Source organism: Pseudorasbora parva, chromosome 13, assembly GCF_024679245.1.
Source record: "Pseudorasbora parva isolate DD20220531a chromosome 13, ASM2467924v1, whole genome shotgun sequence".
Classification (NCBI taxonomy): domain Eukaryota; kingdom Metazoa; phylum Chordata; class Actinopteri; order Cypriniformes; family Gobionidae; genus Pseudorasbora; species Pseudorasbora parva.
In genome coordinates, this window is record NC_090184.1 from 41,259,931 (window position 1) to 41,280,214 (window position 20,284).

General features: G+C 37.3%; 1 protein-coding gene across 3 annotated transcripts in view; it reads left to right on the forward strand.

Annotated features, from left to right (window-relative positions):
- The window catches only part of LOC137039173 (leucine-rich repeat transmembrane neuronal protein 4), a 246,089-nt gene that overhangs the window by 98,748 nt on the left and 127,057 nt on the right, over positions 1 to 20,284 (forward strand). The gene's annotated exons all lie outside the window — the stretch shown is intronic.

The window sequence follows — 20,284 nt, forward strand, 5'->3', positions numbered from 1 at the left end:
ATCATGCACTTTGTCAGACAAATCACCAGTTCAGCGCATAATTACAGGTACACATCACAGATGCTTCTACGTAATCTGCCACATGGGCACTCGTGGCTGCTAGACATTTGTCTTGCAATTGCATTCCATAATTTATGCAGTGTCATAGGCTCTTCCCATGAAAAATGATAAGACATGACATAGCTACTTGGGGGAGTCAAAGTACACATACAATACATATTACATTTATATTATAGCCACAGAACAGCAAAAGCAAAGGCAATCTTCATGGTAGAAAATGATTCACTGTCTAAAGGTCTAATTATGAATGGATTTCATCTTGTCATCTTGTATATCGTCTCCATCACATTGCCAGAAATGTTAGAACAAGGATGAGATCTGTCGAGTGCCTAAATAATGGGACGGACATCAATTCGTCTTGGACTGTTGAATCAGTGGATTGTAGGTAAATTCGCATGGCAGTTATATTCTCATTGTAAGTAATGAGCAAGCCCAAGGGATATATTCCAACAGCTCTAAAATGTGATAACGCTAGTTTCCTTTCAGTTTTGCACAAGAAGTGATAACAAGGAGTTTGAAACAAGGTCAGATGAAAAAACTGGCGACATGAATTTGTGAAATTTACAAATGGATGGAATTTACAAGTGTTTGACTAAGAGGCTTAGTGATTTGTTTGGAAGTGCTATGGTGATTGTCTTTGCTTTTGCACCAAAAAAGGTAATATTTCATTTTAGTGCTTTAATCTGAATTGAAACGAGGTGCTGTGCTGTGCTTTTCCACTTGTGTATTGTTGCTGTGTTGATTCATTTGCGTTATGGTCTTTTTGTTGTTAGTATCCATCATGTCCTTTGCCCCCTTTGTTGCTCCTGTTGATGTGTGCCTTTTGACAACTGTGAATTTTTTGTTGTTATTCTTGTTGTCCGTACATGAAAACGAAACCCTGCATTTTACACTGTGATATTGGGTGATTTGTGTGACCTTTTGTGAAGCATGTGTTTTCCCTATTGCTATGAACCCATAAGGGAAAGCATATAATTTAACGTACAGTGTTATGTACTCTACATAATGCTAGGATACTGATAAGTATGGTTTTCAGTTACTATCACTGATTTTAATATACAGCATTAGAAGAGCATACCATAATCGTAGATATAAGAAAAGTTTAAGTGCTGAGGCTTATTTTGTGGTGCGTAGCATGCTAAACACAGCAGAAAAAAGTGAAATGAACTCTTAATCTATTTTTATCTTTTGCAATATAGGCTTTTATGAAGTTCCAAAGTGAGTTACTCCCCTATTATTTGAACACAGTGACAGACACACAAACATTTCCTTTTTAGTAAATCTGACTGAATCCTTATGATTTTAAAGCGGTTGTGAATTGAGAAATTAACTTTCCCTTTAGCTTTTGATATATAAAAGGTCATGATAATATAAGAATAAGTTTCAGAGCTGAACAATTCCTTATTAGTCAAAGAAAAGCTTTCATTGACAGCTGGTTCAGCAAACATTTGATCTGGGAATCACAGTTATATCCACCGATTGGACGGGCAAAGTAATAAAAAATACCATTCCAATTAATTGCTGGTGGGTGAGAGATAAATCATTGTGTTTGCACGATAAAGACATTTTGCGAGCCCTTTGGGCGAATCATTTCTGGTTGCCGTTTTTCCACACGCTAAAAAAAAAAACTTCCTCACATGCACTCAAGGGGGAGCCGAAGCTCATTATAATATGCAAATCTGATACAATCCTAGCCGTGAGCGTTTACTTCCAAGTCTTCAGTGCGGCACGCCCATAAAAAGTTTCATGAGAGAGGTTCAAAACCAGGGTAGAATATAGCCTTTTACTTATTCATTATGATGTTTTTGAATGTAAAAACCACGCAAACATCATAAGTTGACCTCAGACAACAGTATATATTTTTTTAAAAAAGCCAGTTTATGACCCCTTTAATACCTAGCTACAGTTTGAAACACATTGACACTCGGGAGTAAATTTGTTCCTCCTTAATCTGGTTACATCCTTGTGCTATGGGAATATATCTTCAACTACAAGGTTTTATAGTCTGTCTAACTCTCCATCTCTCTCTTTAATCGTGCAGTTGCTCTCCTTCTTGAGTTAGATGAGTCCCTGGCAGCTTTTTGTTGACAAGGCAGAACCACAGGAAGTCCAGGCAGTTGGCCATTACTGAAGCCCCTTGTTGTGAGCAGTCAGGCTGCCCATATTTACAGCAAGACGGACGGTGATTCTATCTCGGAAAATTGGAAGTGTCAAAGACCGAGATCAGAGACATAAAGTTATGGCTGTCAGAAAGCAATTTTTATCGAACGGTGATAACCTGTGACCTCCTGTGACCGTGGTCAGTGGCATTGCTCACATGCACAGATACAGAGAAGAGGAGAGGTGTAGAATAAGTTTGAACGCTGTGCTGACGACATTGTGTGATTGACGACAGGAATCTCTTCTACACTCACAACGATAGATCTGCTCGAATGGACGGAGCATAACAGATGAAGGACAAAGGCTCTTGTTCCATTTAAAATGAATCAATATTTGGAAATATGGGTTTTCATGTCTTTTGTAAATTGATGGTTTATATTTCAGTTGTAGTTTAGCTTGACAGCCTCTGGTTTCTATATGCAGAAAAAGCAATATACATTCCGCCTGACATTTCCTTTCATGTTCTGTGGAAGAACCGTAAAAAAAAAAAAAAAAAGTCATACAGAATTGATATGACATGAGAGTGAGTAAATTATTATTTTTTAAATGTTTAATGCAAAAATGCTGTGAATCCCTTTGACACTTCTGGTAATGATGTAAGATTCATATGTAAGGAGCAGGAGCTCCTATGACTAGGAGCAGCTAACATTTTAACCAGATCAAAAAAATGTGAGGATGAAAAAAAAAAAAGTTTGATTTTACAACTTCCTATCTGTTATTGCAGATGTATTAACGAGTGATTCTTTATGTAACACCGCTGTGAAATCCCTGCCTAATCATTGTGACCATGTTCTGGCGTTTCTCCAGAAGCAGAGATACTGTAAAAAGCCAGTGGGCTTTGGCAGCATTGTTTCAGCGTATTAAAATGAACAACAGCTTCCCTGAAACTACAAATGTCCTCTTTAGCAGAACAGGGCCCTCCCAGAGCTCTCTGTTGGGTCAGCTCCTTTTGCTCCAAATGGCGAAGCCTTCGTCCTTGAGTTCTGGATGGCTTCCCGGTGTTTTCTGGCCCAAGCAGCAGTGCTTCACCTTTTTCACGGCAACTGTCCCGGGCAACCTGACCTTACCCGTTGGGCTGTGTTGGTTGTTTTATACAAACACAGCACTGGGACTTACGAGATTTGTGGGTATGGTTGTGCATATCTTTTTCAAGGACTTTTGCTTTGAATATTAAGTCTAAATGAAACTACAGTGATTCAGGCAACATAATATCTCTGTTTCAAGACCTACCTAAGCCCCTTTCACACTGCGATTCCGGCAAATACACGGATGCGACCCCGCATTTGTTCCCGGGATGCTAGATTTGGTCCATTCTCACTGCCAGCGAAATACCGTAATATGTGCGCTTTCACACACAACCCGTAACGGTCCCGGGTCGAGTTGACACGTGACATCCGGATGTGACGTACACTCTAAAAACTAATACTATGATTTACTCAATTTTTTTGGTGAAACATTTTTACACTAAAAAAATTGAGTAAATTTTAAAGCAGTGAAATCAATTATAGACACCATATGAACTGAGTAAATGTAAGTAAAAAAAATTAAGTAGATCTGAGTAACTGCATTTGTTAGATTAACAAATTCAATTGAGTAGAAAAAATTGGGTAAAAAGCATTTAAAAACCAATATTTATGACGAATATGAACTGTTTTTACTTATGAGTATTACTAACTTGTATAGTATAACTTTAATTTCCTCTAAACCTTTGTAAAATACTCCACAGTCCACACAAACACACTTATACATGACATGGCCTTTATTGTCGAGTACAGCAATAACGTTACAGCATATATTGCTGTTTTGACATGTAAAGAATAACAGTTATTTTACAACATTTAAACTCATGTAACAGGCATTTTAGAAGTAAAAATGAAACATTTAAAAGTAATTCAAGTGTAATCAACCGGTCTGTTATCCCATTTCCACCGTATCAGCGCTGTTTCTCGAGCCTGAGATGGACTAAGTTAACGTTAGCGGTCTGCGGGTGGACTTTGAACTTGAGACCGGTTTCATCGTAGCTGAAAGATGCTGCGAGGCGCCAGACTCCATAACCTGACAATAAACAAACAGTGCCCAGTTTAAATTAGATTTTATCATCCAAATTCATTATATTCATTATCTTTACGAATAAAGTTGTGTGCTTTGAGCAACACAGCAGGCATTTCAAAGACCAACGCCACACGTTAACTTAAGGTGACTCACACTGCGTCCCTAGATGTTGTTTTGAATTAAACAAAATGCCTTTTAGCACAGTAATGATTATATAGATAAAAAAAAAAAACATACAAACCTGAATTTCACAGAGGAAATGCCCCAATTCTGCGACGCTGAGAAGAAGAAACTGCTCGTGCTCTGGTGACTGAGGAGAATTCAAATATCCGCACTCACTCAACCGTCGAGCTGTCACGTCAGAGGGTGGGGGAGGGGCGCATTGTTTTAATCGAGTAAACTTACTCAATTTCTTCAGTGTGTGTTAAATATTTATAATCTTGATTTTAATTAAGTAATATTTGTGGTTCTTAAAACATATCGGTTTAATTCTCCATTCTCAAATATTTTTAAATAAATTTCACAAATGTATTAAGTATATTTAAATTAAATAATTGGTTATTTGAATACTAAATTATTTTAGTGAAAAAAACTTAAATATAACTATAAATTTTAGACAAAATTAACTGTTGGATTTTTAGTCAATTATTTTGGTATGTTTAACTAAAACCATCAAGTAAATGATATTGAGAGATTTTATTAAGTTAATAAAGTTAATTATTACTGTGATATTTACTAAGCCACTGAATTATTTTTTAGAGTGTATAATGGCAAGCGATCTCAGCTTCAGCGCGGATAGTAAGGAGCTCCGTGGTCTCGACTTGTGTCCAGTTTGCACACATTTCTGCTCGTTTAATTTTAGTTTCATTTAATACGAACACTCTCTGCGTTTAAAACACAGACGAGCTCTTCTGGCACTGCAGGGTTGTATTATTGAAAAAAACAAGCTCTAGGAGTCGCACGATAACTACGTACACGTTGCGGCATTAGTTTCGGCTTTTGTTCACACAGCGCTCGTCCCGGGTCGAATCCCGCAATGTTACTAGGTCCCCGACCCGGGTCGAATTCGGTAATCAATGCCGGGACGTGGTTGCTTTCACACAGAAGGCGACCCGGCAATGTTCCAGGAATATTGCGGGTCCGACGTGCAGTGTGAAAGGGGCTCTAGTGAGCTACATTTTGGGGCATCATAGACATGTTCCAGTTCGAGTCTATATTACAGTCTATTGTAGTCATTTTTTATGTTTCTTATTATTATCATCAACAGTATTGTTTTTCAGGATTCATTGATGAATAGAAAGTTCAAAAGAACAGCATTTATTTGAGATATACATCTTAAAAAGTAAATAATCAATGTTTCCCAATCCCCTACACACACCTTGGAAATAGAATCACATTTGGCTAGTAAAGTTATTTTTTTTATTATATATATATAATTGTTATGCATTATATATATAATAAATTAAGCATTATTTAATGATGAAACTTTAGTAATTTGAACTAAAACGTGATAACTATGAATGCATATTTGTAATTTTAATTGGTAACAATACTTTTTTAGCCCAAAAGATTGTTTTAAGCATTGATAATAATAGGAAGCATTATTAATAATTAAATAATGTCAACTAAAAATCTATTTTACTAGACTACACTTGTGATTGCTATGCGTGGACATTTATATCAGCAACAGTTCTCAACTCTGAGTTGAGTGTTCTGCGCATTTCATGCGTACCATTTCATTGTCGTACAATGTTTCAGATTAGACATTTATCAGGTTCCACTTTAGTTAGACATCTGCCTGAGTAGGCAGCAGACAGCAGGACAGCTCACAAGGTTCTGGACCAGGGCTGGTGTGTATTTATAATAAAAGTGAAATTCTCAAGGAAAGGGATGGCATTTGAATGCATAAAGAGTGTGTTTGCTCATTTGGCATCTGGAATGCTGCGCTAAATGAACATATGTCAGCTACAAACAGTACTTTATGAACAAGTGAGAGTGATACTGCCTCAGTAGAAAAGTTAGAAGGAAGCATCTAAACAGATGTCTTAAATTTCACAAACTTTAAATGTACAAAACTAGGCCGCAAGGTAACAAAATATAACCTGGAGGCGATGCAGCTTGGGTTGTTAGTGTCTTGTTTAATGAAACTTGCCAGTGACGGATGCTAAAGGCTTTCCTGTGGATTGGACAAACATTGCCATTGAATCGAAAGCAGAATAATTTAAGACTTAGCCACTAACCTTGATTGTGAAAGCAATGCAGGGTGCAAGTCATAATGTGACCTCAGGATGAATGTGTCTTTACTGGTGTTACTGCTAGTTAAGTTGTTGTAATGTAGGGCGGGACCTCATTTTATCTACTGGGATTTGATTGGATTGTGAAAAGTAGGTTGTGATATTATATTATTATTATTATTGTGTGCCCTTGGTTGCATTAAGGAATTTTAATGAAACTTATTTCATTTCATTGATTTCTTAATTTTGTGATTTCTTTATTTCTTTTAATAATAGCTTATACCGATGAATTGTGTACAATAAAACCAGGGACATTTATTATAATATAGTATATATAGTAATGTTTGGTGCATAACAACTCTTGACTAAATTCAGTGTTTCACTTACTTTTCTTCTTTTGTCTTTCTGTAGTTTTAAATATTAAGGAAACCGAGCATTTTATAGCACTGACCTGTCAGGCCAGATAAAATAAAAGTCACTGATGGGTGTTTAAAGCCTAAGCTTTACTGGTGGCTCTCAGGCAAAGGAAGACCTCTTGTGAATTAATGAATTGATAATGAAATTCAATTATACAGTTCCATTCAGGCAAGCGTTCAAGACAAAAGGTATTATTCAGACGGTTGTCCTAAGTCTTGACCCCAGATGACTGGAACGCTGCTGATACTGTCAGAAAGATGGTTGAACCAGGATGAAAGCACTTGTGATATTGATTCTAGGCGAGTCCATAGGAGATTTCATCATTCATTTGATTCAGCAAACTCTGCAGATGTGCCTAATGAAATGAAACCCTTCTGTTCTCTTTTAGTTTGTTTTCCTTTTCACTACGTAAGTGATTTAAAACATAATTATCTCCTCTGAATTTCATAATCCGAAAATGATCTAATTACAGTGTTATTTGGAGTCTTAAAACTGCCTAAATTCCACTGCATTACACAAACTGTCAAAACTGTTGCAGGATCATTTCTCTTAACTTTTCATCAGATCTTTTGTGCAATTGATCAAAAAACCTGCCCCCTAGATACTGTTGCTATGTCCAACGAGCCATGGCACTCTCATGCCACACATCATGTCCTCACGCAGTTGAAAAACACATCGTGGAGCAAAGAGGACAGACAGGAAACACATGGGAAACAACAACTTGTCTTTTTGTCTTTTTTGTTAAATGTAAACAATTAATACTATTTTGTGGCTCCTAAATGTATTGTGACAGATCACTGTAGCGCCTCAGTTAAAGCCGCTCGAGAACTGGTCATCTCTTCCTTCTAGTTAATTCATAGCATCAAATAAACATGAATGAACATCAGAAGGTATGTTGTTTCAACCGTAGGCATCAGTACACACCATGTTTCAAGTTCAAGTCCACTGACATTAATCACACAAACTCTTCTGACTGCTTTCTCGACAAAATGGCAGATTAGGCGGATTATGATTGGTCAGATGGCCTGTCAATCAAACTCCTGGGGAGTATAGGAGTATGAAATCAGTTAGTCTAAATAAACATGAAATTATTTTTTGAGTGTAAGAGAATATTCGGTGTAAAAAAAAGGTCAGGATTTAATATAATATATCGGGAATTGATTGGATTGTGAAAAGGCTCAACTAGTTGGAGAGGTTTAAGATCCTTTCAGAGGTGGAATAAGGCATTATATTTTGATGAAAGCACATCAATATTGGACCAATCAGTTCACAATAAGACAAGAAATGGTTATTAAGAATGTACACTAAATGGAGATGAATACCCTGGGTGGACTAAAGAGAAGAGCTTTTCATGTGAATATTTAATTTAGTACACATCTACATAAACTAGTTTATTTTAAAATAGCAAGTGATTCCTTGTTTTCCATTAAATGACCCCCTTTAAAGACCCATGTTAACGCACAAGGGACGGGAAAAGAAAGTAAATACATCCCCCTCCAATCTCTGTCTCTTCTCTCCCGCGGCCGCCCTGGTTTTGGCAGTGTTGTTGGGGTGTGATAAACAGCGCGAGACACACACACACACACACACACACACACACACACACACACACACACACACACACACACACACACACACACACACACACACACACACACACACACACACACACACACACCGTGGCAGACAGTGTGGTGGAGATGCACCCTTGTCTGTGCTCCCATTGCCTGGCAGAGAGTCGAGCAGCTGTGAGGAGGGCATCGCCTTCATTGTTGCAGATGAGTGTAAAAGCTTTGTTTTGGCTGGCCACACGGCTCAGGTGCCTTTATTGAGCGTGGGACTGAGTCCAGACCCGCAGCTGCATGCGTAAAGGAACTCAAGAGCACCTTTTCTGGAACTGATTCGTTTTTTACCACAGTTTATTGGAAACTAGTTAAATATATTCTGATTAGAGACTAACTATTCAGCACTAATCTCCTAACTGTGCTTCAAGTGCAACATAGAAAATGTCAATTGAACCACGCTTTTGCATTTGGCAAGGTCAATTGGCAAGGTCTGTTCTCTTTAGTGCTTCATTTGTAAATTAGCCATTCCTGGACGAATCCACTGTTGTGCAAGATTCAATTCAATCACAATTTGCACAGTTTGTTAACATTAGTTGTATTAAATGTCATGACCTAACTATGCATAATTTATTATATTTATGTTCATATATATATATATATATAGTAAAGGTTAATGTTACTTTAGAAATATAGTGGTAACGCTTTACAATAAGGTTTCATTTGTTAACATTAGTTAATGTATTAACTAACATGAACTAACTATAAGCAAAACATTATTGTATTTTTTCATCTTTGTTCTCTTTATTTAATAAAAATCCAGCTGTTCATTGTTTGTTCATGTTACTTCACAGTGCATTAATAGCAAATACAACTTTTGATTTTGATTAATAATTTAATAATTAACATGAACAAAGATTAATAAATGCTGTAGAATTTCAGCTCGTTATTAGTTCGTGTTAACTAATGAAACCTTTTTGTAACGTGTTACCCTGTTTTCAGGGACACACTGGGATTAAAAAACGGCCCTGGACTTTGACTAGGCCCGGCCCAAAGCAATCGGCTCGCAGAAACTCAACAACAACAACAATAACGCCTGGCATGAGGGTCACAAGACTTTAATTGTGGCTCATGATACTATACCATTCAAATTATAGCAATAGCACTGATGTTGACTAGATGTTGTGTTAAAAGCATATTCTAGATTAACTTGGATACTCACATATAAATGGAGGTCTTAAACATAGACAGTAAAAGAAATGGACAGAGCGATCCCACAGACGTCAACGGCAGAAAATGAGGTCAATTAGAGGCACTCACTTCCTGATGGCTGAGCGAACTGCGCAGGCTCAGACTGAGCTTGACGACGTAGATGTGACGTAAGGCTCCTGTCTGACAGCTGTAGGTCTTCTAGTAGTTGTGGAAAGTGAAATCTGAATCACGTTGTTTAAATATTGGGCTTCTCCCCATTCTTCTTCCTTGACTTTATCGGACTTTATGTCTCCACGTCCCCCCGACTGCCTCATAGACAGTAAAAGATTGCTTCTGAGCGTCTCCTCCTGTCTGTACGGTAATTTCTCAGCTGTGTGACAGAGTCGCGTTGGTTATGACACAATCGCTAGCCTATTTTTACAAAAACAGCTTCTACGGGGCGACAGTGTAACATACAAGGTAATGGAGCCTTTTATGCATTGTCGTGTTTCTTTATAAATAAACAATGGACAAATGGAGTCTTTAAACGCCTCAGATGTAAAGTTATTCACTATCAAAGTGACTCAAAAAGGAATGGGAGTCAATGGGATGCTAACAGCAGGTGATATCTTGGTTAGCAATGGCCGCTGGAACGCTTTCCGAGCGCTAGATTACCCCCTTGGTCTTACCACACTGCAGTCCCTCTATCTGAAACTAAAACGCACAACACATAGTAGTGCGTTATATGATAAATCACAAAGTAAAGGGGTTTTAATATACAGTTTAACTTGAATACTCACATAGAAATGGAGGTTGAATACTCACCAAAAAAAAAAAAAAATCCATCAATGGCATTTCTGTTAGTTTGCGACATTTAGCGGCTTCAGTAACTAAATTCCTCTTTTTTTTTTCTCGCCCTCTCAGCCCCACCCTTTTCTTTTTGTTTAGTTTTTTACCCGCGGCCACGTTATGCATATTGTTTGTTTCTATGCTTCTTCTATCTAACGTCTTTGCTGTTGATTTCTTCCTACTCTTCCACTTCTTCTCCTTACTTGGCGGCCACGGCCAGTGCTGCTGGCATTCAACTTAAAGGTGCATTGCTGCCACCTACAGTACTGGAGTGTGAAACAGATTAGTGGGGGAAAAAACCTCTTGGCCATCAAAAGGGGATGACTGCGTGCGTGGTGGGAGAGTACCGGCCGTTCTGTGATTCTCCAGATCACACAGATGGCCAGGCCGCCCCTGCCTGTTTTTCATTGTCATAATAAAATTAATGTTATTTTATATATTATAAGTTGATATGTTTTGGTATACACTATCGTTGTGAAGTTTAGGGTCAGTAAGATTAATACATTTATTCATCATTGATGATTTAAAAGACTGTAAATAATGTTTAAAGATATTTCTAATTTAAACTTTCTATTCGTCAATTAATCTTGGGGGGATGGGGTTGTGATCACACTTTCCACTGCCACACAAGTTTGCGATGCTGTTTGTAAATGTTCGTGGAAACGATGGTTTCGGGAAACAGCTCGTTGGGCTACGCTGATAACGACAGAACTTGTGACCATATTCGGCTAACGGTGCTCTTGGGAAACACACCCCTGAACTATTATTATTATACTCAATTTTTCATAAGCCATATGTACAGATTATAGCATACATTTCTTTCAAACATGTATGAGGTGCTGGATCTGGCTCGTACAAATGAAGTCCTGGATCTCTTCACACATGACATCTTTCTTGGACTCTTTGCTCAAATGCTCTCACATGTCATTTTCTCTCGTCTATCAGCACTGCATTCGCTTCTCTGCCGAGGTCCACTGGGTTGATTGACAGGAAGGTGATTTCATTTTAATTTAGGGCCCAAACCCCCAGTTGATCCAGTTCTGACCAAAGTGAGTCAACCGTTAACCGCCCCTCGCAGGTCTTGACATGTATTTTCTCTGGCTGTGCCGTGTCTATTAGATTGAATTCATTAGCTAGTTTCGAAAGAGAATATGTATGCGTGATGAAGACAACTTGATGACAAAGTTATTTATTCATGCATTGAGTATTATTTCATTTTGCACTCTCTCATTGACATCAGAGGCACATGATTATATCATGAACCATCAAGCGCACTTTCATGCCAATGCAGAAACCAGCACAAATGTGATAAATATGTTTCTCAGCAATATCACAAATGATTTAACATCTAGACAGCAATGCAATCATTAAACAAATGCAACATGTTGAGTTTGTCCAGAAGAGAACGTGGCCTGTCTCATGCTGGGCTTTTATTTAGAAATGCCACATGGGACCTATGAACGAGACCCTAATCGTGTTTCCTATGGCTAGAATAACTAATATCTCCACATCTTTTCCCATTTCTGTGATCCAAAGGCCTTGTGGCTCCTTAAGGGGCCGTAAACACCTAATAAGATCTTTTTTGTCCTGCGTTCTAGAAGCAACTCTCATCGGTCTGGCCCTAACACGGAGGCATTTTCTATTTTTTTCGCCCATGAAATGAGACGATTAAAGTTTTAACAGCACTTTATGCGTTTGTGGAGTGACATCTTGTCTGCGTCCCACCTTTCTACTTTCTTTGGCCCACCCGCTCCTGCTCCCTCCCACGTCTTCTAGCTGTAAAACCTACACCCTGTGTCTTGGAACCGCTGTGGAATGTCAACGAGTGATGAGTCACTTTGCACCCGAGCACATTTAATGATGCGACCTGAAGCGGGGCAGACGCGCTGCAAGAGTCCCTTCTGCCTTTTATTTTATTTCTCTGCCTCTCCTTGTTTTTTTAGGTCAGTCTCCTGTTCCCTTTCTTCCATTTCTGTCCGTCTTCCTCCTCAGTCAGTGAGTGAATCATAACTGTAGATTTGTCTGTAAATTATTTAACTAGTTCAGCTTTTTATGTTTTTATCCACTTTTCTTTAGGAATTTATGTATTTCAACAAGATCTGGGCGCAAAAGGGATAGTACCACTGTTTCTGCCAAATATGGGTGACCTTAAAAAATCTCTTCCATTAGAATATGGTAAAAAATGATAATAATAATACCAGTACTATAATGTTACAGTGTCCATGTTATATGTTACCATAGTAATAACAGTAAATTATAAATAATTACATGCAACTTAACCAAACCCTAATCTTAACCTTCACCCTACATGTTGTTATTTAATTATTATTACTCAGAACTTAAATATATAACTACACTGTAACAATGCAACAAAACCTTAAAATAAAGTGTAACCTAGAACATTACTATATATATATATATATATATATATATATATATATATATATATATATATATATATATATATATATATATATATATATATATATAATAAATGTTAATAATAAATGTGTTTTTTTGTTTGTTAAAAAAAATATTTATTATTATTATTATTATTTATTTATTTATTTATTTTTAAGAGCTTGTACATAATCTTTAAAGTCATTATATTATGTTATACGTAGGAAAATAAACTGAAATACAAATCTTGGTCCTATTCTATACAAACTTCCTCATAATGTAACAATACTTTTGGGCTGAAATTACATTCCATTGATTAGCACAATAACTGAATGCTGTTTGATGTTAATTTTATAAAGATTATGCCAGTAATAGTAAATGAAGTGCAAACTTGTATCCAGGTGCACACTTATACCCTCATACACTTAATATTTGTCATGATATCTCCCAGTAAACGAATCTTCAAAAAACACGACTAACGTTTTGACTTTAAGATAGCTTCAACTCATTTTTCAAATAAAGTTAACGGAATGTGGATGAACGGCCCCATTTCTGGTGTTTTGTTTTTCACAGACAGAAATATTCTCCCATTCCTTTTGCTTTAATTAGATCTGTCCAAGACACAAAGCAAAAAATCTGATGAAGCGCCTGACGCTCGCTTTAAGCCTGAAGCTCAAAAGAGTAATTACCTGGCCTACTTTTTTCAAACCTATGTTCCTTCTCAGTGCTCTGTGAGCATTTTGCATGCTGTAAACGCTTCACTTATTTTAAGCGCTGCCAAGCATTCTGACAAAACAATTCAACGTCTGCTCCACTTCATCTTTGTGCCTCTCCAGAGGTGAGGGAGCCTGCGCGGATACTTCACAAGCTCTCATTGTGCCGCTTCTTGGCGTGGAAAAGCAACGCACCGGATATCACGAGTGCCTGTAAGTGGAGACAAGAGGCAAACCTCTTCATTACAGTGAGATTTGGCCATCAACATTTAAAGCGCTCGGCACAGCTGAGAGCCGTCTGTGCTCTGTGAAAACAAACAAAGCAAAAGCACCTGAAACTCTTGGCTTTCATTGTAAAACTGCTCAGGTGAAGGCCATTCTGCTTGACTGAAACACGTTTTTGAAATAATAGTTCCATTCAATCCATCCATCCATCCATCCATCCATCCATCCATCCATCCATCCATCCATCCATCCATCCATCCATCCATCCATCCATCCATCCATCCATCCTCTATCTATCTATCTATCTATCTATCTATCTATCTATCTATCTATCTATCTATCTATCTATCTATCTATCTATCTATCTATCTATCTATCTCATAGAGCCATTTTAAGAACCACAAATTAACATATTTTCAACATCGCTTTTTTGACTCTTATATTCAACTCATAGTATAGTGAGGTCATGTGACAGCAATGTTGGGGACGTTTAGCATTATAATGTTTTCATTTCACATTTATATATATATGAAGGCTAGTATTCCAGTCCGAACACAGCCAATCCAAGACCATCCGCTTATTTACTCACCGTTTCCAAACACGCACTAAGAAGTCCATTATTTTCCATCCTTTTACTCAATCACGTACACACACCGAGAGGAAGCGGTGCAGGGTATCTCTTAAATTGTTGGATTCACACCACAGGCATCATTTTAGAAGATTTTTAAAGCTTTTGTTCTTCCATTTGGGGAGGATTCAGAGTTTTCGTGACAGGCCGGCTTTAAGGGACACTGTCTGGCTGGCTTCTCACTAAACTGATTCCTCTTGGCAGCTGGGAGAACATCAGTGCCAGCGCAGACAATGCCGTACAGATCATCAAGTGCTGCCGTGGAGATAGCGGGAGCTCGATCAGTTACTGTGGTTACCAGATTCCCTCAGCCAGAGGGTGTATTTAAGAATGAGTGTGTCGGTTCATGAGAGGGACATGTCAGCAGAGAGAATTCCTACATGTCGGCATATCATTTGTGAGATTGCCTGACAGCCTCCATGATAAATATGAATTTGCTGAAGAAAAACTCAAAACCAAGGCAATGAATAGAATATAAAACAGTGAATATTTTACATATCTTCAGGCTCATGTACTGTACATTCATATTAAATTCATAAGCCTTTATATACAGGAGCCCTAAAAAAAGTATTTGCAACCTCAGGACATGCTTAAAAATATATATAAACAAGTGACATCTCCAAACAAATGCTGCCAAAACATTTCTCCCCATATATGGTCATTATAAGGTTGATTGTCAAAATGTTTCAATGATATATCTGCACGCTTATATAATCCAGCAAACCTCTTTTATTGAAAAACTTGCTTGAAATAGTGTGTTTGAGTTTTATTATTAGAAATGTACTGTATGACAATCGACAATTTTTTTTTATATAATGCACAGATATTCAGAATTTGATTCTAATGTTTCCAAATACTTGAGGCCACAGTATATTTAACAATATTATGTACACACACACACACACGTTTTTTTTTTTTTTTTTTTTTACATATGGGGACATTCCATAAGCGTAATGGTTTTTATACCGTACAAACCGTACAAACAGTGTATCCCCTTACTACTCATCCTGTATGATTTATAAGCATTTTGAAAAGTGGAGACATGGACAATGTCCTCATATTTCACCCTCTCCTTGTAATACCTATGTCATACACATGTCATTATACACAATTGTGTCCTCATATGTCACAAAAACATGCCCCCCCCCCCCCCCCCCCACACACACACACACACACACATATCCCATCCTACTCAAAGTAGGATTTGAACCGGGTTCTCCAGCGTGGGCAGCAAGTACGCTAACAAAGACGCTAAAGACCGCCGTGTCTCGTGTCAGCTGCTAGCACGCCTCTTGAGATCGGGGGAGTGAGGTTTACACACGCTGTACTTTTACTTTTACTTATGTAAACATCTGTTTTTACAACTTTCACTTATGTATTTTATATATATATATATATATATATATATATATATATATATATATATATATATATATATATATATATATATATATATATATATATATATATATATATATATATATATATATATATATATATATATATATATATATATATATATATATATATATATTACATATTTGACCAGTACGTTTACTTTTTCTCAAGTAATGAAGTTGTGTACTTTGTCCACCTCTGCGAGATTTGCTTCACGTTGTATGAAACGTGCACAATGCAAATTAGTTCTACGTGTTCTCTGGTGGACTGAGATAGGCTATTGCAACTCCAATGTTAATTTAGCCTCATGTGTATCCCACTGAAAGATTTGTTTTATATTCCTTAGCAGACTGACATTGATTCTCGTGCAATAGCTCCATAAAGTTTGCACCATCCATTCTTCCTTCCACTTTAACAAGATGTCCAGTCCCTGCTGATGAAAAGCCGCCCCACAGCAGGATGCTAACAGCTCCATACTTCACTGTGCGTATGCTGTTTTTCTGAGGTGTGGGCAGAACTGCAGTTGCACTGCACATATAGCTTTAAATTTGTGGCTAAAATAAGCTCTATCTTGGTCTCATCTGACCACAGAATCATTTCCCACACTGCAGCAGGGTCACTGTTATTCTTATGGGTAAACTCTAGAGGTGCTTTCACACCGTTCCTTTTGAGTAATGGCTTCTTTTGTGTCCCTCATATAGAGCAGTATTATGCAGAGCTCTGTACTGTATATGGTTGACTTGTCCAACTTCATCCATTCGCAGTTACTGGACCCCTTCAAAGTCATCCTTGGCCTCTCTGAATCTTCTCACCGGTGCTTTTTATTTGCTCGGGGAGTTTTAAGGGGCAAACAAGAATTGGGTTGTTTTGATGCTTACGCTCCCTGACTACGGAGCCCCTGAAGGGACATGATGATGGGAAAAAATGAAATGGAGGAAAAGATATTCGTCAATTCTTTTGTATTCCAATGTAAAGGTTTTGCAAAGGAACGCAGTTTCTTGGGGGAATGTAAATGTTTTGTGAACAAACGCCCCTTTTATGTCCCTTTAAGGCTTGGTTATTTTTGTGCCGATTTCCTCATTATCATGTTTTTTTTTTAAACTTATTTTAAATGTATTAGGGTTTCCAACTGCCCCTGATTTTTAGCATCTAATTCATTTTTGACATTTTTGTAGAGTTTTCATCTTGAAAACATGCTACTGTAGTTGTAGAGATTATTAAAAAGTTGAGATTTTGTTAAGGCTGTTAATTTTTATCTTAAATTATAGCTTATGCAAAAACAAACTTTTTTATAATAAGATATTAATTTGAGCTTCTTTCTCAAATAATCCAGCATTAAAGTAAAAGATATATATTTTGGAAAATAAATATGATGTTATGATCTCATTATATATATATATATATATATATATATATATATATATATATATATATATATATATATATATATATATATATATATATATATATATATATATATATATATAATATTATATATATATAATGTATATAAAATAATAAATAATAATATATATATATATATATATATATATATATATATTTTTTTTTTTTTTTTTTTTTTTTTTGGGGGGGGTAAATGAAATGAAATGCAAACAAAAGCGCACACACACACACACACACACACACACACATTGCTTTTGTTTGCATTTCATTACATTTTTCTTAATATTGTTTGTCCTACATTAGAAGGTTTGTGGAATAACCAAATAAATCCTTTAAAATATTACAGAAAACTGAATTTAAAGGTTTAGTAATATGGCACATCAGGGCTTTGAATGCTCCTGCAAGGGATTCTGTGATATTAATAAATAGTAGCATATAAAAGAAGCTTTGGGTAGGTTTAAAATGCTGAATTGAACTGAAAATATTCTCGGCTGATAACACTTGATTTGAGGCCATGGTGCAAGAAGAAGTAGATCAGGTTGCTGCCAAGTGAAAAAGTTAAAAGACTTCAAAGACTTGTGAAAATGATACCCAGAAGTGCTATATCACGGTAAAAGCAATTTAGTAAGGAATAGGACATACTTACAGCCCATCTGCCAGCAGCTGCTGTGTAAATAGAGAGTCTTCTACAAGCCTTTGAATTTTGACCCTTTTCTTCCTTTCTTGGATATCTAGAACACTTTGTGGAGAAACCCGCTTAAAACATATCAAAATGATCTAAAGAGTGTCAGGTGGCCACATTTTAACTCCGCCACTCTTAAAAAATAACGTTCTTCAGCGGTTCTTTGATTCACCCATTCGTGTCTCTTTAAAGATTGAGAAAAGCTGTAAAGTCCTTGTTGGTTGTAATTGAAACTTGAAAGTTAAGAGTGAGAGTTTGTCTTCATATACTTCTTAACTCTGGCGTCGTCAGCTAAACAACCTCCATTGAGAAGAATGCGAATGCTAACGGCTTTTTCTTGTCATTATAGATCCTTTGGCATAATGGAAAATGCAAATGCAAAGGGAAGGAATAAAAAGAATGAAACTGAGAGATGGACCGAGAAAGACAAGAAGACCAAAGAAGAGTAATAGATATGAGAGGGGGGAAAAAACGAGGGATGAGAGACACAGGCTGATGGGACGGTGAATCGATATGGCATGTTCGGTAAAACATTCCCTACACAGATAAATCAGGATCTGAGATTATACCAAGAGCAGAGAGAAGAAGCTTTTCATCAATTGCAGATCAGGAGCTGGTATTGATCTCCACGGCTGTGCCGCATGTTTGACACTGGCTGCATCTCTCTGCCTCATGCAATCCATTTAGGTTTCCCTGCATCCCGCTCAGCTGATTGAAAATGCGTTAAATAAAAGATTGAAGGAGAGCAGAATGATTTAGTTATTTTCTGCCAATGGCATTTGAAGCCGCCGAGCCTTTTGCCAATCAGGTTTTGATTGAGGATTGCACAAGCAGATGCAGAAGACTAAATGTCCACATCAAAGATTGAACAATGAGCTTTTACGCTGTGCAGAGAAAAGGCCAATTGTCGTTCAGTTTGATTAAATGATCAATGCTTTCGAACCTGCATTGCACATAATGGCCGGCTGAGGTTCTGTTTATGCCGAAAGCTGTGACAGTTCAAACTGCCAGTTCTAATTATGACATAAGTGGACGTCTCTGTCTGAAGCGGTTTACTTGACGCTCAGATCACATTGCACGCCTGTCATGTCAGATTTGTCCACTAGTCAGAGTAGTGACAGTGTAGTCCGGGTCAAGACCGAGTCAACACACAACATCCTGTCACTGTTAGGCACACAGGAGTGATGATTGATTAACAGCCCGTTGTCAATGCAACTTTGATTGAAGCATAAATGTTTACGCCTTCCTTTGGTTTGCATTTCCATTACTTTAAGCATATCAGCGTGCAGTATATGTATTGATATATTGATTGGAATGGATATATCAATGGAATTTAAGCAGTTTTGTGGGTGTAATTTCTAGCCAAGATATAGGGCCCTATTTTAAAGATCTGAGTGCATGGTCTGAAGAGTGTGTGTGCGTGCCGTTTGTCCCTAGTCTCCTAATGAGTCACGGGTGTGTTTTGGGAGTAAAGTGCAAGTCTCATCTCCCATTCCCTTTAAAAGCCAGTTGTGCTTGCACCATGGGGATTTTGTGCGCAAAAAGACTAAATGTTTCTCCAGAGAATAATCCTTTTATTTTTAATAAAATAAGCAGAGTGTACATGCGTTGTGTACCCACTAGGCGCATATTACTAACTCGCCCTTTAAATGACAAACATTTTGGGAGCGATGGGAGCGAGTGCATTTGCTATTTAAACAACGTAACACTGGACGTGAAAATGATAACTGTGTCGGGCTGAAACTAACAAGAACCTGGCATCGCATTGCACCGAGTGTATGATAGGGCCCGTCGTGTTCAAACATTATTTAAGAGCCACTTTATGAGGGGGAAATCAGTTATACATGATATACAATAGTACATCTAAAGTAGTAATGCAAATAAGCCACAATGCACTGCATGTCTGAATGTATTTAAGTACATTTATATATTTTATAATATATATATTTTATAATATATATATTATAATATAGAAGCACGACTGCTTCTATATTTTTTTTCCTGATTTCCATTATTATACTACATTCTGCTAGCCTGACAAGCCAGACCCACATCAAGATGTTTGGTCTGGAAACTCACCATTGACAGCTCAATCTGAGGGGCTGATAAACGGTTGTCTTTCAAACTCCCTCTGCACGCGATAGGATAGCGCTACACCAACCAGAGCAACGAAGGTGAAGCGGAGCTCATTGACAGATTAAATATTTGCCGTATCCGGTCAGCAAAACTCTGAACACATCTTCCCTTTTTAAGAATGACTTTAGGGCCGTTCTTTGTTCTTTTCTCAGAGAAAAGCTTAACTCCAAGTC